The following is a 22,332-nucleotide window of genomic DNA, read 5'->3' as shown; positions in this document are numbered from 1 at the left end:
CCAGCCGGGAGCTGCTCGGCATGAAAGAGGCTGCAGATCTCCACGACTACATGTCGAGCGAATCTGCGCCTCCCTGTGCACTGCTGCTCGGAGAGGTCCGGGGAGCTGCGCCTCGGTCTGTGGACCCTGTGGCGAGGGTAGTGCCCTCTGCAATGCGTCTCTCTCTGCGGTAGCCCTCCCTCCTGCTGTGCAGGTGGGCGTGCAACAACACCGTGTTGGGGGGCTCCACGTCTCTGCGGCGGACGGCGTGGACTGCGAGGCTGCTGGGGCTGGTCATGCTGTTCGTCCTCCGAGGGTGTCCACACACCACCCATCTGGCAGGTGTTGGTCTGAGGGGTTGTGCAGGGTAGGTGGGTGGTTCCTCGGACTGGGGCTGCGGTTTCGTGTCGGTCTGTCCTGTGGCTTGGCGGGGGGTGATGGGGGGCAGGGGTTGCCCTATGTGACGCGGTGGCCTCCTGCGTGGGTGAGGGCTCTCCCCCGTGGAGTGCACCTTGGCACCTTCCACAGGCTGCTGGCTGCAACACGCCTGGTTGGAGAGAGACTGTTTCCCCCAGTGTGTGAAACTCACTGCCTTGAAGCTAAAATCCCACACTTCCTCTTTTGACAGCTGATTCAGCTCATTAACTGACCTCAACAAGCAAGGTAAGTACACTCAAGTGGAACCCCGCTGGCTTTAATTGCCTGCGGGATTCCCACCAGCGGGGCTTGCGCGCGCAGCCCCGCACGTCAGCGCGGTACCCGGAAGTGGCCGGGATTTCGTCGCGATATGGTCACGTGACCGGATATCGGGATTTTCGGGGCCCCCCCGCTGGAAACCCGCCAGAAACCCGACGCCAAAATCGAGCCCATGATAATTACTAAGATGACACCAGGGATGAGAGGCTTTGGTTATGAGGAGAGATTGTAGAAACAGGGGCTCTTTGAATTAAAATAGAGAAGGCTAAGAAGAGAACTGATGGAGGTCGTCAAAATTTTGAGAGGTTTTGATAAAGTAAAATTGAAAAAAAACTATTGCTACTGGCTGGTGAGTAGGTAACTATAGGGCATACGCTTAAGATCATCACCACAAGAACAATGAGAGAGGTTAGGAGGATTTTCATTTTTATGCAGAGAGTTGTTAGGATATAAGAATTCCTACCAGAAACAGTGGTGCAAGCAGAATCCATAACAGCTCATGAAGGGGAAGTGGATAAATATTTGAAAAAGAAAAATTATAAAGGGTATGAGGAAAGGGCAGGGAAGTGGGAGTAAGTGGATAGCTCTTTTAGAGGGCCAGCACAGGCACAATGGGCTGAATGGCCTCCTCCTGTGCTGTAAAATTCTAGTAATTTATCTTACATTTTTTTTTAAGGTTTTTCTGAATCATGCCCTTGGTTCCATTCCAGCCCACTTTCTGCCTAGTCTGGGACATGGTAAAAGGTACTGATAAGCTGCAAACCAGGTCATGAAGAAACAAGTTATAGCTTGAAAGATCCTATAGGGCATCAAAAAAAAAATCAACACGCATCCTGGCACCTGGAAAATGGTCACTTCCAGTAGAAACAGAGTGTGCACTGATTCAGAGCCTCCCTTACCACCCACAGAAACCAGCCACAAATGTTCTGAGCACAGTTCTAAAGCATTTAAGATGAGATCATAATTGAAAAGGGCATTGAACAAAAAAAAAGAGAATTTTGATCCTAAAGCAATATAATTTGAGGAAATCAGCACTTCTCTGCAGAAATCTAGGTGAAAAGGTAGACATTTGTTGTAGTTATAAATGAACTGTGGATAGTAAAACCTGAAACAGGGCCTGTACCATCTGGACAACTTACACGTGTTTTGGGAAGGGAAGACACAAAAACTAGGTCACATTTCCATGAAATAAATGCAATCTTTCAACTCAGGTGGAGGTTCATTTCACTTAGGTAGCTCAATTCTGTCACTGTGGATCAGCAAAAGGCTCATGGAGAAGAAGTTAAAGATGTGTTAATCAGGGAAATATTGGACATAATAGCAGCGCGCAATAGTGCTTCCACAGTGTGATAATGTGCACCAGTATAAACACTGCTCCTGTCAGTTAATGGTGAACCGTAAGTGGGAAGGTGCTAAGTGGAGGACAAGGCATATCTTAACAGAGGGAGGGAAAAATCAGAGGGGAGAATTATACCTGGACGGTTCCTGGTGCTTCCAGGCAGTTAACTTCAAAGACCATTGGCGACAGTTTTGGTTCAAACTCTGTGTCTGCTCTCTCGGTTGCAGAGGTGTCAGGCCAGATGGAGCGAGAAAGGGGAGAAAATGATGCAGTAAAGAAAACTTTCCCAAAAATCCTGCATGGTCCCTTTAATGGCCTTGGTGTGGGGTCCTCCAGGCACGGTAAGACATGTTCAGATGGTCGCAGTTAAAACTGTGCATTGAGTGGAACATTAAGTACCAAGATGGTGTTTATCACTTTAAATCAGCATTGCACACTGATTGTATTCATTTTCTCTTTACTTTACATGCTGCCAGTGTTCGCTCTCTGCGCATGCGCTAATACCTATAACCAAGAAACGCTAGAAATGTGCGTGCGCAGCAAAGACACCATTTTGGCACTTCAAGAGGCCGTGTAGTGCCGAAACAATGGGCGCTGGACGGCCTAATTTCTAGCCCAAGGTTTTAACAGTATACTGGTGTTTCAAACCCATTGCTGCCACAGCTTTATTTCCTTTCTGTCCAAAAATAAAGTATGATGATCTAATACACAAAAAACAGATCATCACTTTCATGGACACCTCTTATTCTACTGTAAATGCCATAACTTCAGTCAGTCTAGGAGGTTTGACTATTTATGGATATATATATTAAAAACTTCATGATAATCTACTGTACAGGTAAGCATACAGCAGACATGTTAACAGATGTCTCTTTCTTGCCCTCTGGCAGAGTCCCACAGTTTCTCTGAAGAGTAATCCCTGTATACTGGAACAACTCTCCACAGCTTGCCAAGAATCCTGAAACTACTAATGCTACTAATTAATAAGTGTCATCAGTACAATGACAATTTGCTAGCACAAAACAATTGCTGAATTGAATCTTCTGGTATGGCTGGATATTATTGCTGTGCACGTAATAATTACAATTTTTGAGATGCATTTGAATTTTACATTCCACAAAGGATGCCCAAATTTTTTCCACATGTCAATCTAAAGTAAAAATAAAAATAAAGTACAAATGTTGGAAATCTGAAATATAAATAAAAAATGCAGGAAAAGCTCAGCAAGTTAATCAAAAGAGAAGTTAACAATTAGGGTGTAGACTTTTCATCTGGGTGGTACTAATGTTCAAAGAAAATCCCATAATAGACAGTAGATTTTCCCATCTGCTTTGGCAGTTTTACCAGCATGGAATGGGTGAACAAGAGCTACCAAATGGAATTTGTTTCTTGGGGTTTGTGTCTGCTATGTCGTGGCCTGGAAAGATTTCTGGCTAAGAGTTCTCTTGCACAAAATGTTCATGAGCTTCAAAATTATATTAAAATATTTCAACAAGCTGAAGGTGCAATTTCCTGCCATTTTTTTGCTGGAATCATGCCATTTGCTTTCTGGGCCCATCTGGGCTGGGTGCAAGGGAAGCTTGAGGTATGCTGGAGTTCTAAAAGAACATAAGAACATAAGAAATAGGAGCAGGAGTAGGCCATACAGCCCCTCGAGCCTGCTTCGCCATTCAATCAGATCATGGCTGATCTTTGACCTCAACTCCACTTTCCCACCCAATCCCCATATCCCTTGATTCCCCTAGATTCCAAAATTCTATCGATCTCAGCCTTGAATATACTCAACAACTGAGCATCCAAGGCGCCTTCTGGGGTAGAGAATTCCAAAGATTCACAACCTTCTGAGTGAAGAAATTCCTCCTCATCTCAGTCCTAAATGGACAACCCCTTATCCTGAGATTATGTCCCCTAGTTCTAGACTCTCTAGCCAGCGGAAATAGCCTGTCAGCATCCACCCTGTGAAGCCCTCTTAGAATCTTATATGTTTCAATGAGATCACCTCTCATTCTTCTAAACTCCAGAGAGTATAGGCCCATTCTACTCATAGGAGCAGAAGCTTCTTAAAAAGCTTCTCCACATCATTCTTAAAAAGGAGCAGAGGCTTTTTAATCATGTGCAGTTTAACAGTATGTTTTTAGCACTGGTTTCTATTAACATTTTTGGCATTTAAAAAAATAACTGTGTTTTCTTGGACTTATCATCATGGTATAATTTTTATTTTATTGTAACACTAGGTAATGTTTAAGTCCAATATAAAACAGCTGAATACTGTACACTAATTCATTGGAAAGCCAACTGTAATTAAAGGAGTTCAACAGAAGAGGTCTTTTTTGAAAAGCCAGAGAGAGGCAAAAAGTAAAACTGGTCCTGTCTAATTTTCAAATCTTTACAGTACTGGGATCCTCCATTAACAGCAAGTTGTTCAAAGCAGTTTCAGTGGAAAAAAGAGCTTACATGAGAAAGGAACGATCCTGATATAAACCTTTATGGGAACTCAGAGAGGGGCTAAGCATGTAAATGTAAGTTACCAAGTTCTGTGGTAGTTATCAAGTCAAGATAAAATCATTGCTTAAGATTGGTTTTGAAGCACTCCAAATACAGTATTTTATGGCTGAAGAGAGGCAAGATGAAAAAAACATGCCAGGGAGATCAACAGCCAGACTGTCCATACCTGCCTTTATATCAATTGTAGCAGCATCTCTTGGCATGCCTGTTCCAATGCCTGAAGTGAATTACCTCCAATGCTCTGCATCTGCAAGGAGCCAATTGTAGAGTTTGTGCAATTTGCTGCAAGAGTACCTGCAGCCAACCTGCACCATATGGACTGACCGCTAGTAGCCGTCAAGGTCACCAATATCCTTAACCTTTCTGTTACCATCACCTTCCAGCTAGCATAGGGATCAACTGCTCTATCAGCAAAATGTACCGCCCACACGTGTCAAACAGGTGACTAATGTATCGGTCAACATGGCCAGCACGTTAATCTCCTTTCCCACTTAATGGAAACAGCAGCATGGCACAGCTGCCCAATGTAGACACACTGCTGCAATTCCCAAAGCCGGGTGATCATTGATGGCAGCGATACTGCCCTCAGCGAGCAGGTTCCTGCTCCTCCTCAGCCACTGCCACTTGCTGTTTCTTACCCGTGCACTGTGACTCACCTGTCGCTAGCTTTTTAGGCTTACTAATGGCATCCTCCAGGATTTGTGTAGCAGTGCTGGTGCTTGCAAACACTGAATGAGAAGAACGCATAGTGCTGAGAGATGCCGCTTTGCTGGCAGGTTGATCTTCTAGGCCTACGATAACAGAAAAAGAACAGAAGTTAGAATGTTGGTTACCAGGCACACGCTCAAATGGATCTCTCATTACCAGATACTAACTGTACATGACATTTATGTGTGTCAGTGAGAAAGGGAGCCATATATAAAAGCTGGATACTGCTAGAGTTGAACTTTGGAGAGTTCTAAAGCTTTGTTTTCCCTGTTCTCTCCATGCTCTCATATGCAAGAACATCCAGGGTGGGCTCCTCCAAGGAAATCACTGATTTATAATTTCTGGCTGTGCTCCAGTTCAGGTCTCTGCCATTTTATGATGTGCAATCTTGTTGTGCATGCAGAGATGTGGCCTCAAATTATTGTAAATTGAAGGAGTGCATACACAAGTGACAGACATGTACCCATCTTGTTTATGATTTGAATGACCAATATGATAAAAGTTTCCAGATATTGATATCCGATAAAATACTGAAGAAATTCAGGAGATAGAAATATTTCTCAACAACATGGCCCACAGAGCTAATTCACATAGCTACGTAGGGGCCGATTATGTGGTCATGATGCAGTGGTGGCACAACTGCTGCACTTCACCTGCATGACGCTTTAGTAGTGGAGTGACCCAAATGCATGAGGTCAGGCCATTTAACTTATTAGAATTAGCTGCTTGTGCAAATTGGCCCAGAACTCGATGATGGACAGGACAGAATATCACAGTTCTTACTTTTTAAAAAACTGTGTATATTTTATATATCAATATATATATCATACCAATTTCTACAAGAGACTGTTACTACATATATGGCTGATGTAGGGATATGAGATGCCTAAAATCAATGCTAGTTCCTCTAACAGCACACACGAGATGACAATGAGACTTTCTGTATCACCGCCCATATAATGTTAGAGGATGAACATGAATGGATACCATTTGCCCAGTGTATGCTGTTATAAAATTGAGTTCTATAACTTATTTATATCTACACTAATATAAAACAGGCCTTCTTGCTAATTATATTACAGGCAACATTGCATTATTGGTTTGATTATTTTTTTTTACCACAGCAAAAATAAGCCATTGTCATGCACAGGTTCTTGAAACAAGGAAAAATTAGTATCCAGATTGTGGCCTAAATAATGAAATTAGAATAGAACCATCAGCTCTGTAACAAATAAAATGATTTTCTTTGAGAGAACACAGAGCCTTGTTGTTTCTTTATTTTGACATTTTCTTGTCATAATAAAGATGGAGAATCCCAGCTACATTATATCGTAAATTATACCATATATTTCTGGAAAAGTACAACATAAATGAAAGTTCTTATGACTCAGTCAAAAGCAAGTAAAGTTTGGTTCTTGAGTATTCAATCCATAATATGTGTCTTGCCTGAAGTCTGAACCCTAATTCAAAACATTTTGAAACTTACTACATAAAAAATCATTGCTTTGAGAGGTTCAAATAATGTGTTCAAAACTCTTTGTGCTGGATGTGTTCAGTTTAACACAGAGAAGTATCTCAATTTACATTTCCAGAACAACTTCAAATTATAGTTGAGAAAAAATAGCAAACAATATCGATTAAAATTATGCTGCCCAATTAAATGCTTTGATTTATGTTTTGAGAGATGAGTCTTTTCCTCTTCCAGTACTTGTGGCCATGTTTTTACCAGGCTTAACTCCTTCCCATTCCAACTTGGCTTGCATTCTACTATCTGCATTCCCAGAGTTAGCAACGTTGAAATGCATTGGCACGTACCCTGGTTAATTATTTAAGGGCAAATGGCATTAATAACAGAAGAGAAGCAGCCCCCACAATGATGCAACAAGGTTGTCGAGGGAATTACTGAACCAAAACAATCAGGAATGTCCCAGGTTTAATCCAACCTGTGCTCAAGTCAGCTGATCTCAATAAGGTGGTGCTACAGGTATTATAAATGGCCTTAGCCCCTGGGTTGGGCAGGAGAATATCGACTAGGGATCCCACTCCTAATTGCTATTGAGCCACCCCTGTTTGAAGTGCATATGTGTAGACAGTGGGTGAGGACAGAATCGGACCTGGCTACAATGGCCCCCATGATTGAATTGCTGGTCAACAGTCTCCCACATTAATAATGTAAATTTGCACAAGATACTGGTAGCTAAGGCTAATTACTCTGAAATTCCACAATGTGGGGAGGGTGGAATTCTGGTCACCCAGCATAACTCTGGTGGGAGACCAGTGGAAACCTGAGGAAAACAGCGGAGCTTTGGTTGCACTGGATCTCCGCCACTTTCAGAAGTTTCTTTAATTTCTAGTAATCCAAGGCAAGTGACAACAGTTGAAGCCATGGGCAGGGAGATCCCACCCCTCAGGCTCTAGTGGGACACAGCGTAGTGGTGACAGTCGGTACGCTGAGTCAGTGGTGGATACCGGCCTTCATTAGGACATTTGTGGGACCCATTTGTGGGGTCCAGGCCGAGCAAGTGGCCTTGCTCCCTGAAAATTTTTTAATTTTAAAAATTGCTGGAGATCATCCCCCTTGCTAAGAGGCCTGATAGAACTATTGGCGGGGTCAGAAGGGTTTGGGTCACTTCACACTCCCTGGACAAACAGGCAGCGGACTTTTCAGGAGTCATAGGCAGGCAAGCACGGATACGTGCACAAAATAGCACTTGCTCCCATCGGCCCATACAAATGAGATGCCTCCCACTGACCTCATAACCTCCAGTGGGGTCAGCACTGGAGGGCACCAGTGGGCCCATTCACAGCATAATTGCCAGAATCGTTAGTGAAGGAATTTTGGGGCCAATATCTTTAAGACAGGGTGGGAGAGAAGAAAAGTTGAGAGCGCATCTGTGAGAACTTTTCTTTTTAAAAAGAACACAATTGAGGTTTAAGATACTCAACAGAATGATTTACTTTTGTTTTTTAAGATTAAGTAAATTTGTAATAATATGATAAGATTTATTAATGCAAAATATTGTTCATATCTCAATTAACATGAACATAAAAGATTTCAATAATGCAAGAAAATTGAAGGATGAACATCCTGAATTTTGAAACTTGAGTGGTATATTTGATGTATTGTTAGTGATATTTCCTGAGTTACATTAGTAAAAAATTATTTTCTTTTTATAATTCACAAAAAAATACAAACCCTACTTTTATGACATTGAGCAGGTCTAATTGCTCTGCTATTTTGGATAACATTACAAAATGTACTAATTGGCATAGTGTAGATATTGATAAATCGCACATCACGAGCCAGTGACTTTATGTCCATTATTGGATGGTCATTACTAAAGTTTTGAGTTTATAATTGCTATGCTATTGAGAATATTAATGAATTCTGTTAAATAGGTCTAATTCACATGCATGTGCTTGGAAAGTAGGCTGCCCTATACCATATATTAGCCCAAAAGAACTTAGAAAAATCCAGAGGTAGAAAAGGCTTTGCACCCCATCAAGCCTGATTCTACGTATGATTATTCTATTGTGGACTTTCCCCCTACACCACCCATTCATCCTCTAATTTAGGGAACACTATTTTCCTCCCATAAAAATAAAATTAAGCAGCGATTTTAAAAAATCTCCATAGCCCTCAATTCTGCTTCTCAACAATACCAGCGCTTTTATAAAAGTGCCAATTGATCCTGAATCGATTATGTTTTCTGGGAATTTGTACCACACATTCAGTACCCTGTGGGGGATGGGAGGAAAAAATATTTATCCTCATGTCTAATCTTGCTTGAGGCCTTGAATTTTGTCTCTTATATCCTGTAGTCCTATGCTCATTGTCCAAGATAAAAATCCTGTTTGCTTCCATCTCATATATATCTTTCATTATTTTGAAGACATAATCATATTGCTCCTCAATATTCTTTTCTCCAATAAAAATAAGTTATTTTGAACCTTTCTTCAAAACTTAGTCTTGGTCACTTTTCTCTGAATGTTCCCCCTCGTATGCCATACTGCAGAATTAAGCTCACCATTTATCTGTATAATGTCACTATAACTAGTTCTGCACAGCGTGAGTATAACTTGTTCTGGCTTGTAGTTCAATGCCCTCCAGATGCACCCAATGCCCGCATTGCCTCATTAATAACTGCCTCACACTGACCAGATGCTTTCAGAGTATGATTAATGATCACTCCCAAATCCTTTTTCTTTATCGCCTCTGCCAACAGAGATCCTTTTCATGTTATACACACATTTATTGTTATCTGTTTCTACATGCATTACCCTACATTTATTCACATTAATACCCATCTGCCATCTACTACCGCTACAGACTCCATTTTTCATATCATTCACAAATGCTGTAAATAGCAGGATTCTCTGAATAGACCATTGTGAAACTCCACTGGTTACTTTTTCCTAGGCAAAGCATTTTCCTATTTATCACTACCCTCTGTCTTTTGCTGACAAGCCAGTTTTCAATCTAGACATGGAGGCAATTTTCCAAGAACATGCCAGCGATGGAGAGCCTTACTCAACTCCAGCGCATATTGAAAAATTGTTTGCCTGCAATTTTGAGATGTGAAACTGGCAGCGGATGAGGTTCCCCAACCCTCCCCCCCAACCAGGCCATACTCCAATGAGTCAACTATTCCATGGGGGTTATTCCTCCCTACTAGTCTCACAAGGAACTTTGTCAAATCTAATTTAACTACATCGATTGGATTACCTTCGTCCACCAACTTAGTCACCCTTCAAAGATTTGCATGATCTAATAATTCTAAATACAGGGTCAGTATTCCCTTGATATAAATGCTGTAGAATGCCCTCAAACACTTTTCCCACTATGGATGTTATGTTAACATCTCCTTGTGTGGCTCAGTGTCAAATTTTGTTTGATAACGCTCCTGTGAAACACCTTGGGATGTTTTACTACGTTAAATATGCTATACAAATCCAAATTGCTGCTGTTGTTGTTGTTGTTAACTGACCTGTAGTGACCAGATTTGTGACTTACTCTTGCTTTGAACACTTGCCATCATTACATTTGACATCCTCCAATCCTTAGGTATTTCTCCAGTATTTATGGAGCTGTGAAGAATATCACCCAAAGCATCAATAATCTCTTCCTTTAATTTCTTGAGGATAACAGGATGAATCCCATCTAGCCCAACAGCTGAGTGGATATTTAATTCTTTTATATGTTTGCATAATGTATTCTTTACTAATTTTCACATGTGCTATGGATTGCTTGGTTAAATTTATCATGACTAAAATGTCTCTAGTCTTCTTTCATGACAATTGATGTGAAGGATCCATTCAATAGATCTGATTATCCTGTATCCTGATTATCTGTAATAGTTTTACTCAATTTATTTCTTTAATGGACCCACCTGTTCTTTGACCTGCCTTTTACTATTATGATAGGTTAAAAAAAAATTAGGTCCATCTTGCTGCCCTCTGCAATTTGTCTCTCTATGTCTCTTTTACCTTTTCTAATACTTTCTTTAGTTATTCTCAATTGCCTTTTGTAGGAATCCCAAATGTCCTTTTTTGTTCCCTTCTAACTTTTTTTAAAATTTGCTTACTTTTTATCTTCCTTTAAACTTACTTATGAAACTATTGTAAACTATTGGTATGCTTTTTAATGTAAATACTTTCTTTCCTACAATTACATTTCATTTTTTTAACTGTTGTTGTATTTTCACAAAGAGTTTCCCAACTAATGTCACCTAAGACTCTTCTAATAGTTCCACAATCTTCTTTTCCAAAGTGCAGTGCCATCACTTTGTTGGTTTTGACCTTAGCTTTGACATCAATATCAAATCTAACAATACAATAATCACTTGATCCCAGGTAGTCCATAACTGGAGCTGTGAATGCCATCGGTCATGAAACAATTCCAAGAGATACACGCACAGATTGTCAGCAGGGAGTGACACCAGTACATTCTGCGAATTGTAGTTTGCTATGTTATGCAGCTTTTCCATTCAGCTGATAGAGTGATAGCTCTGGGAAGCCCCTTGATATCAAGTTACAGGCATCTCAGAGAGACACAGGCCACCAATAAAAAACATTGTTTGAAACATTTCAAACACACAAAATGACACTGTAGAAGTAAGTTCATTTGTTTTCTTGCAAATGTTCTTTTTTTAAGTCTTTATTATATTAAACCTTATTTCCAATACTAAGTTCCTCAGCTTAGTGAGAAATCAAAATGGAAAGGATTGCATAGTTTTTGTTCCTGCCTGCTACTTGCTCATTGATACTATCCTGTCCTCCTCAGTTATGATTTGTTGCTGGTTTACAAACATATTTAAACTAATCAAGTATAAGCGTGACACATACTTTGCATATCAAGTGGGGTGGCTGAGGTGAGATCCCTGAGGTAAGACAGGCACGGGCATGTACTGGTGGTTATGGGATTTGATTTCAAAAGTCTTTAGCAGCTTTTCATTAAAAGCTTAGCTACCCACTTTTCTCAGGTCTGACTGCTATGGTACCTGCTTGTTCAGTTGTGAGTTGTTCCTATTTTATGGTGGTAAAATTTGAATTGATCAGGTACAAGTGAGACATAAACTTTGCGTATCACTAAAGTGATTCCTGCGGTATGATGGACAGGAAGTCAGCACATCTATATATACATTCACTAGTAATATTATAAAAGATATATATATATATCTTCTGTAAAACACAATTGTGTGGAATTTCCATGGCAATTCTCCCAATCTTCACTGTTACTTTGGTGGAAGATTGGGGGTGGAAATCCTGGAGAAATGGTATAAATGGTCAAAACATCCACTGACTCCATGGGGTATATTTTAACCCCACAAACGGGTGGGTTGGGGGCAGGTGGGAAGGTAAAAATTGTAAAAAAATAACTAAAACCCGACACCAACTCACCCACTTACGGTTTTAACGGAGGCGGGTCGAGGGGCTGGCGACCAACCCACTCTCAGGAGGTGGGTCAGTCAGTGAAAGCTTTTAAGGAGGCTGTGGGCCTCCATTTTAACAGCTTTTTTATTTTTAACTCCTGGGGGCCAAGATTCCCGGGCCTTCTGCTTCACGCCACGTAAGAGGAGGCGAGGAGGCGAGAAGGCATGGCTCAGTAGGTAAATGCCTTTGTTGTACTGCTTGTGGACCAGGAGGAGGAGGAGGAGGAGGAGGAGGAGCAGCAGGTGTGCTTCCCCCAGGCCCAACAAGCCTACCTGCCGCGATCCCACACACGCGATCGGCCGACCCCCCTCCCCCTCCATGTCCGACTCCCCCACGATCTGCGACCCCCTCTCACGATCTCCGATCCTCCTGATGACTCCCGCCCCTGATGACTGACCCCCCGATGACTCTCCTTGCCCCTCTGATGACCCCCCAATGACCCCTGACCCCGATGACTCCCCCCAATGACCGATCCCCCTTATGACTCCCCCCGATAACCGACCCCTCCATGACCCCCAACCCTGACCCCCCGATGACTGATCCCCTCACCCCCCCACCACCATCTAAGACTTACCTGCTGGCATCGCCTCCCTGGCTCGTCTCCCATCCGATTGATGGCCAGCCTGTCAATCTGGCTAGCCTGTCGGGCGGGAAACCTACAAAAAAAATGAAAAGATGGCCTTATGTCAAATTGTAAGGACGTCTGAGAATACCGTACTTCTGGGTTTCCCGTCAGGAATCCCCCCCCCCCCCACCCACCGCCCTCTTCCCAGTTCCTGTTTAAAACTTATCCCCATTTCTTTGGGGTTTCCATCTAAGTTACGGTAGGAGAATCACATGGAAATTCAGTGCTAATGTATTATTCTGCTGCTAGAATATGTGTGTGTGTCCCTTTAAGGCTACAAAGTCTATTTGATAACAACGTGGGTGAGTTTGTATATAGGTCAATAATGACCCTACAATTTTGCAGATTCGGCATTTTGTGTTGCTGGAGAGTTTGTTTGCACATTACAAATGACTGCCTTTATTCCTTTACACTTATTTTCAAGTGCGACATAGAAATTTGCATTAAACAGCCTAAGTATACAGAGAATAAGTGTGCAAATACATAGAGTATATATATTATAGAGAGATGTATTTGTGTTAAGGTGAAGGATTACAGCGCTAGGAAATTGAATATTTTCTCACTATCCACTAAGTGATATGTTTAGCAGGTCTAATGAGAAATCTCCATTTATTATCCTGAATCAGAATCTTATAATAGAAATCAACTGTATAAGCATAACTTTTCTCATTTTTTCACACTGCTTACATTTGAAGGACTGAGTACTCAGAGTGAGATTAATGTTATCAAAACTCATTTTACTTAAGATTATAGGTCATTAGAGAGAGAAGACTTTAATTCCATCTGTCTGGGCGAGATCCGACGCCAGGTCCCAGTGGAGAACAAAGGAAAGCACAGTTTTCTGACACGCCATCTAGTTCTTTGAAAATATAATTTCAGTAATGAGTGATTGCTGTTACTGTTTAATCTGTGACTAAACATTTTAATTGGTCTATTGTAATTAATTGCCTGTAATAGGTTTATAGGAAACATTGATGAGTTTTTTTTAAATATTAGCATTAAAAAAAGTTCAAACACAGCTTATAAAGCTATCATCCCCTAAAAAGAATAATGCCAAGATGATGCATTAGGATGCTTATAATAATGTTTTTAAACAAGTTAAACTGAAATAAATTATTAATTGTATTTGCCTACACTATTGCAGCACCCTGCTCTTGCTTATTTCATTGTTTCGAAAACTCTTGTCTTCTGGGCTAGAATTTGTGAGAATTAGTAAGAGCGTTCACAGAACGTCATGGAATGTCATCATCTATTGGTGTATTTTACTTGTGCCCAGTATCAGCTGTCGTACTGGAACCAATCACACTTCCTGCAACTGTTTGTATAGCCCAACAAGATGATAGTTGTTCCTGTCAGTATGTTCCCAGATCATGAGATGGCCACACAATTCTACTTAAATATAATCAGGGTGTATAATGGAAGCCTTCTTTAAACAGATAATTAACTATCAACAGGAAAAGTGCTGTTTCTCTTGGCAAGTATAAATAGGAATGAAAGCTAACTTGGAGAATTAGATTTGTGTTTCTGGTCAAAAGGACCTCACCCCAGAAATGATGGCATAGTTTTGTTCACTGGGCGGAACCTCCAGAATTAATTGTACAATTGTGCTTTAAGTTTCCATTAAGATTGAGTACTGTACAAGGAGGATCGCTGGGACAGGGATTACAACATTAAGAACATGTAATCATTTGGTGATCATGTTGTATGCAATTTAAAAAAGAGTTGGATTGGTTAAACTAACCATGTGAGTTGGTTGCTACAATATTACCACTGCAGAGACTGTTTATACTTGTGGGTGAGTTTAGACAAGGGGGCATAAATATAAGATAACCATTAACAGATCAAATAAGAATTTAGGAGGAGTTTTTTCATGCAGAGGGTGGTAAGAATGTGGAATTCGCTGCCACATGGAATGATTGAAGCAGATAGCATTGAGACATTTAAGGAGAAGCTTGGTGCATACATGAGGGTGAAGGGAATAGAGGGATATGGGGGCAGAATGGGAAGAGAAAATTAGAGTAGGAGGTGGCTCGTGTGGAGTAGGAACATCGGCATAGACCAGATGGGCCCAAAGGCCTGTTTCTGTATTGTAGATGCTATGTAATTCTATATAAAGAAAAGCACTGAGAGGCATCAGGGGTAGGCACAGTGTTAAAAGGAAGCACCTGTTGTAAATGTATATGTGCACATTAAAACCACTTTGATATGAAGTCCATTGTTCTGAGGTAGGTCTGTTCTTTGTTTGGTTTTATGTTTGAGAGGATGTTTTGAGGTCACTTTGCATTAGATCCTTTCATATGTCCTTATTGTACCATTGCCTCCTTAAGCAGACCTCTTCTGAGACAGCATCAAGGGAGCATTGTAGTCTGTAGACTTTGGTCGAAGGGTGCCTCCTAGTTGATCTTCTTCTCCTTTGGTGCCTTATCCTGCATGTCTCTTTCATTTCCTCTTCTTTCTGCTCCTGTTGTGCCTAGGTTATGAAGGACATATAGGAGAATGGCCATGTTGAACTCTACGATAGAAGGCTGGGAAACAAAAAGATTTCCCTGCCTGAAACTGCGGAAAGACAGCTTGCAGAATCCTTTCTTAGCAGCACAGCTGAGAAAATATTTTTCTAATTGTTTCAGTCAAAGCTGACATTTCAGCCAAAGTTTGTGAACATTTAAAGCCTGTGAACTCAAGCACTACCTTGTTTGACAAGAAATGCTGGTTACTTGTCCCTCTTTTCTACAAGCATTTACTGGAATTTAGCATGTAATATAGACAGGATCTAATTCTGGCATATCTAATTTACACCCCAAATCACAGTCCCTTACACCACAACTACACCACTTTCGCCCCCCAAAAATCTCTGAATTTTGGGTCTTTTGTTTACTTTGATTTCTCTAAAAAAGAAATTTGTTTTGACATCAAAGGGGATCAGATAGATAAATGTCTCAGGCTGGCTGCTAGATTTTAGTTCTGAATTGGCACCCAATATCCAATGAGGCACAAACTGCAGAAGCATTTTGGGGGCTCATGTAGGAACATAGGAACAGGAGTAGGCTATTCAGCCCCTCGAGCCTGTTCCACTATTCAATTAGACCATGGCTGATCTGTATCTTAACTCCATTTACCAATTACTCATGTATTCCGTATGTTACATCTTTACCTGAAAGACCCACCTACTGCATTCCGTCTACCAAGGAACAAGAGAAGGCTCATCTGTTTCATTCAAGGAATTATAACAATAACTGAAGGCAGTATTTGCATTAGTGTAAAGGGGTAAATTCACCCTTTGTTGACTCCTTCCAGATCTTTCATACAATTGATTGGATGTATAATGTTTGCCTATGTTATTGTTTCGGTAAACCATTCTAATTCAAAATGCATTTGGTCAGTAGTTTGATCTAATATTGTCATATATTCTGCCTTCTGGATTGACAGGAGACATCATAGGCCTCTTACTTTCCATCCAGTAAATAATTTGCTATGACTGGGATTCATTATTTGATGTAAATTTTGCTGACTCAGTACAGGAGAGAGTAAAGGAGACAGCTTCCAGTTTATAGGAGACAAGGTTGGCTCACAGAAGTCGCAATTTGCATGAGGAAGAAGTGCAAGGAAAAGGCCAAACCAAAACCATGTGTGTGTGTTTGTGTGTGTGTGTGTGTGTGTGCGCGTGACACTCACTGTCTAGGCTCACATGTCAAGAATGGACACTTAGGGAACTCACTGCAGGGCAACTTATACCCAGTGGAGAAGTCAACACCTTCAGGAGAAAAGGGGAGAAAACTGGTAGTGAAGAAAAGGTCTATATCTTGAAAAGTGGTGAAAATCTATTCAAAAGCTAAAGCAAGAATTACAGCAGGCATAGTTGCACATTTTACTAAATGTGATGCTAGCGTGCCCCTGTTGTACTGATGACTAATCTGTTTCTATGCCTTAGCAAACCACGTCCGGCACTCCATCAAAACATGGTATTGAAAAGAATCAAGCAATTGGGGTGTGTGGTCAAAAGTACCTGATACTGCAGACCACAAAGATATAGGTTTGTTTGGGTTTGGATCAATTTCAGACTCTATATTCAGGACAACGCATATGACGTTCACCAGAATCTTCCACATTAAACTATCATAAATTAGATGGAGTTCTGTAAATTGAATCCCAATAAAGCAGATGGGATAGTATTTGGGAGCATGGCAAGCTGCATCGATAATGGAGAAGGCGAGATTCATTTGTCAGCATCTAGCGTAGAAATACCAACTGCATAGTATACATCTCCTGTACTAACAGCATACAATCCCTAACTAATACAACAAGAATTTGCATTTATATAAAGACCTTTAACATGCAAAACATCCCAACACATTACAGAGAAATAATAAAAGGAATGAAAGCGGACTGAAATTTTAAACTCAGGCTTGAGCGAGGAATCCACTGCAGCTTTCCCGCTGGGCATCACCAGGATCAGCCCCAGAAGAGACCGAGAAAGGTAAGACTTTTCTTTCCTTCGTGGGGCTAGAAGGAGCAAGATCAGAAGGAACTATGTCAACAAACCCACGAGTGTGGGGAACTCATGTTTTTAAATTGACACCACTCGAATAGATTGGGCAAAACAGGGACTACAGAAGACTTCAATCTATCCTTTTCTTGTTTGATGTCGACATGAAAGCAGAGATGAGGTGTAATAAAGGCATGACTCCTAAGCTAAAGTGTGAAGAAGAGAAGTGTGCTCCCAGAATCAAGGGATTCTGAAAAAGAGGAGACATCAGGGGATATCTAGAAAACACCAACAATGATAAACAAGGGATAGAAGACAATGCGTCAGGCCAGCTCCCAAGACTGAGGATCTGATCAACCCGAGGCCTTGAGTGACACTCTCCAAGTTAAGGTTATATTATTGTCATTCTTTCCATGTATAACCAGTGCCAGCTTTGTTAATAAAGTTAATCTTGAATTGACAAAGTAACATACATTTATCTCTCCGTAATCGGTGGTCCGTATGGGTTGACCTTATGAATAGGAACGGATAATCTTTTATCTTACAAACCTATCTGATGTCTCAATGGGAGTAATTTTGACTTTGGGCGACGGTGTAAAAATGCAGATATCAGCTCAGCCACCTGCTAAACACCTCTCCAGATTTTTGTTTCCTGGCTATAATGGAAACAAAAATCAGGACAGATTTTTAAAGGGTGACTGAGCCAATATTGTGCATTTTACACTTATCGTCCAAAGTCAAAATTACCCCCAGTATCTTTGAAACATCCAAAATTACCCCCAGTATTTTTAGTAATAACTAACCCTACACTAAAACCCTACTCCCACTCCCTATAATTTATCTATAGAGATTGTCTGGATAACTCTGCAGAAGCTTCAGTTACTGAAAAGTTTCCAATAGTGGTTGTTTCCAAGTGTTCTTAATGGACATTTTAGCCTCCTTGCTTTCTCAAGGTATTCTAGAATTCAATCACAAATGCCCCATTCCTTCTCACTTCAGTGCTTCAGTTTTGCTCCAATTCCATCTTCAGCTCTAGACTAATATCAGTCCATCCTGTCCAGTACATTTCTGTTTACAGTAAGTACTTTGCGAAAGTGATGGTTAAACACTTGATTAATCTGATAAAAGGCAGTAAAAGTAACTGCCGCTTTACTCAAAATGCTGATTATCTAGGATGTGAAATGCCATGAAACTCGGAGGAATCAATTCCATGTATAATAAAATTGACTCGGCTGACTGATCTGTTGCTATGGTTCCAGAGGCAGTACTGTATGAGAAACCTGAATTAATGCTGATAGTGAAATAGCAAAAGTCACAGAACCATTATAGATAAATGACTATCTGCTGATGTTAATTCAGCTCTCTGACATGGAAAACATAGTAACTCCTCCAAGTCAGTTTCTGTTCCTTTTCCGTTGTTTAGTTGTAAGGGTGTAAAGATCGTCAGACTATCTTTACTACTGAAATTGTAATGGAAGTAAGTGAGTATCTATTTAGTTAGAAAGTTCAAGAAGGTGAATGAATCGGATAAACAGTTATGATAAACAGTTAAACTATCTGAATGACGCAAGCTCTTCGGAATATTGTAAACAGCTGGCTGAAAAGCAAAGCGGAAATGAGGGAAGGACACTATGCCCACAATCATTTGCAAACATATCCTCATGCATTAGGCAGTGATGGGACTTCAGTACGTTGAAAATAACGTGGACCATCTGATTCATAATTAATTCTTACAAATTTTTCAAAAACAAAAATCAAAACAATATTCCAAGTTGTTGATGGATGGAACAAGCAGCCACATATAGCTAGGAATAGAAATTTGCTCTAACATTAAACCATTAAAACATTAAACCAACAATCTCAATAAAACTGCCTTATGTAAAACATTTAATTGAGTTTGATTCAGCAAAAGCAAAACCAGCTATCAGGTATCGGGAATTTAGAGTACCCAAATTAAAATAAGAATATGATGGGAAAAATGAAGATTATGAATATATTTCTGAAACAATATGATCACACCACTGGTAGAAATATACACAAAAATAATGGATAACCGATATTTAACTTTAGTGCCAGCTTGGCTCAGTTGGTAGCACCCTTAACCCTGAATCAGGAGGTTGTGTTTTCAAGTCTCCACTCCAGGACTTGAGCATATAATCTAGCCTGTCACTACAGTACAGTACTGAGGGAGTGCTGCATTATCAGAAGTTCTGTCTTTCGGATAAGACATTAAACAGGTGCTGTCTGCCCATTCGGGTGGATGTAAAAGGTCCAATGGCACTATTTAAAGAAGACCTGGGAGCTAATCTTAACCTAACTCGTTGGGTAGGAAACCTTTTGGATCGGGTGTTACACCCCGCCCAATATTATCAATGGAGAGTAAAATCGAGCAGGGTGTAAAACCAATATTCCACCCGATCCTGTCAGTTTCTCAACAGGCGGGTTAGGTTAAAATTGCTGCTCTGGTGTCCTTGCCAACATTCATCCCTCAACCAAAATGGATTAACTAGTCATTCATCTCATTTGTTGTTAGTTGGACCTTGCTGTGTGAAGTATTCTGGGACATCCTGAGGATGTGAAAGGTGCTATTTAAATTCAACTTGTTTCTTCTTTAATTATAATGTACCAGATAAATAATATGCAGTTGGTCTGTGCTTATGACCATTAACATATGATCCAGAACCCAAGCAGGAACAATCCTTGTTTCATAGAGTTAAGGAGAAAATCAACTAATGAAGGTGGGAATGACTTGAAGTTGTATTATATTTTATAACGTATTCTAAGTAGTTACTCCAGTTGCATTTCTTTTATTTGTTTATGGTCAGTACTCAAAATTAACTAGAGTTCATATTAGCAGTGGCAGTTTGTACAAGAATCATACCATTCTTTAAATTAGGAAGGAGGTTTTAAATTAAAATCCTGAGTTTAAACAGTTATTTAAGCCGAACCTTTTGGTTACACAAAGTGCTGTTGCAGAGATATTTGGTAGAAGAAAAGGTGCAAATTTGTTTTCTTTTTTCTTAAGTTTTATAACGTTTTGGCTTTTACTAGAAAAACCCACACCCTAAGCAAATAGACAGTAAAAGTAAAGAGCTTTTACCCCTTATTACATACAGAAATGTATTTAGTTATGTAAGTGTAAGGTGCTATATAAATGCAAGTTGTTGATGCTGTTGTGTAGTTTCAGATAGGAAGAAATTCATTTACTTATGTACCTGCAGATAAAAAAAGTTTCATTATTTTTCCTCGTAGCCAATCAATACAAGCTTATTTTACTCTTTCTCTGAGGAGATCCCTTACAAACATCTTTCCAAATCCTTTCACTGATGTTGTGCATGCCTCCCCCATTTCCACACCCCACCCCCCACTTGCAATAGTGTAACCTCTGACTCACTGTGAGCAACACCGTGGGAGATCTAATAGTATATAGAAAAGTCTTGTATTAGGCGTGCAACTATCACACATCAGACATTATACTTCAAAGTGTCAAAAGTACAGAGAAAAAGCTAGTCATTTCCTTCTGCTTTTTCTGACCTTGAGTCACTAGAGATTTACAAGCAGAAGCTTTCTATTGCTCCTGTATTATAAAACAACATATTCTCTAACTTACAATGTGCAGTGCCACAGGAGATCCACTTCAGTCTTGTGTCTAGTGTCATTACACTTTAAGGAGGTGGAATTGGTCTTTGCTATTAATGTGAAATGGTCTCATAGCAAACCGGCAGCCCGTTTTACACCGGGCCCCCTTTTCTTTTCCATTGACTTTAATCATCTGAAATAACCACTAAAAATTGGTCTCTCAGCATAACTTCACTTCACTTCTCACCCAGTGTTGTATTTCTCCATTCTAACCACAGCTTCTATATATCTTGCATCCTCAGAGCTAATTCTCGTACATATCATATGGGGCCTTTCTGTAACTTGCTAAACTTAAGCCTATACCTTTTAGTTGTAAGATTGTAACAGTAAGTAATTGTATGGTTTACTATATCACAGCCTTTACAGAGTTCAGGATCGATGCATGAGAATGCAGTCAAAGCTTTCCCACTAGTTTGGTATTAGTGTCTTTGCAATGTTCTACAGTCCAACTTATAGTGCCCTGCCAGCAATTCAAATGCCCATAAAAATTCATCTTTGTCTACATCTATCCCGCCATTATATTTTGGAATAAGATTAGATTTACTAATTCTATCATGTACCCGATCGTGGGCTGGAGTTCCCATGCCCTCACTTACTTGGGCCGACTTTTTTGCACATTGCCCTGATCGCGATATCATGCTGTCACTGCTGCTCCTTTTCTGCAATATCATGTTTATATAGAGCCTCCTAATGCTTGCATTGCTTCTCCTCATGTTTGTGCTGCTCCTGCGACCTCCAATTAGAGTATTCCTAGCTGGTGCACACGTGCCCTGTCCTCCCTTTCCTGTTCCTGGTGAAACATTCTTTCTTCCCCTTGCTGCTAGCCATTTCCAGCTCTTTTTCAGTTTCCAAGCAAGCAACCAACCATGGAATCAGTGTCTGAACTTGTGCTCTTTGTAATGATTTGCTTCTGTTTCAGTCTGTTTGTCATCAACTTATTATGACTTGAGCTCAAACCAGGTATTTTCTCCTCCAGCTCAATGCACAAAGTTTGCTTTAATTGGCAAGCTCTCACTCCCTATCAATCAACATGTGACCTTATATGCAAAGTAATTTGAGATAGCCTGCCTCAGGTGAGAAATGCCCTCATTGCTCCCAGATAGTATGTGGGAATTTTATTATGGCTCATACTACTTTGGAAGATTGATAATATCAGCAAAGTCAGACATTTTTAATAACAGATTAAATTATCAAACAGATTATTCAAACAGATACCTTTATTTACAGAAGCAGCAGTATAAGCAAGATCTTGAATCAGTTCAAATATAACTGTCTGGAGCCAGCCCATGAAGGATTAAACAGACAAACCAGTGAGATAGGATCCTTTGAAACCTTCTGGCTCTCAAAAGGAAATAACAATCTTATTTCACAGCAAACAGTCTTTTGCAGGAACTAAATGAGTACAACATCACAGAGTCTCATTTT

At 40.4% G+C, this 22,332-nt stretch overlaps 1 long non-coding RNA gene across 1 annotated transcript in view; it reads right to left on the bottom strand.

Moving 5' to 3' along the window:
* LOC137323331 (uncharacterized) overlaps positions 1–21,681 on the bottom strand; it is a 134,785-nt gene extending 113,104 nt beyond the window's left edge. Inside the window, exons 1-3 of the long non-coding RNA XR_010963351.1 lie at positions 21,504–21,681; positions 12,735–12,816; positions 5,176–5,310 (exon numbers count right to left, since the gene is read on the bottom strand). This is a non-coding gene — a long non-coding RNA (uncharacterized lncRNA). The remainder of the gene's footprint in view (positions 1–5,175; positions 5,311–12,734; positions 12,817–21,503) is intronic.
* Positions 21,682–22,332: the final 651 nt, after the last annotated feature.

The sequence above is a fragment of the Heptranchias perlo genome, chromosome 7, assembly GCF_035084215.1.
Source record: "Heptranchias perlo isolate sHepPer1 chromosome 7, sHepPer1.hap1, whole genome shotgun sequence".
NCBI classification, from domain to species: Eukaryota; Metazoa; Chordata; class Chondrichthyes; order Hexanchiformes; family Hexanchidae; genus Heptranchias; species Heptranchias perlo.
The sequence above is the reverse complement of the archived record's forward strand: the minus strand, read 5'-3'. Positions and strand labels throughout refer to the sequence as shown.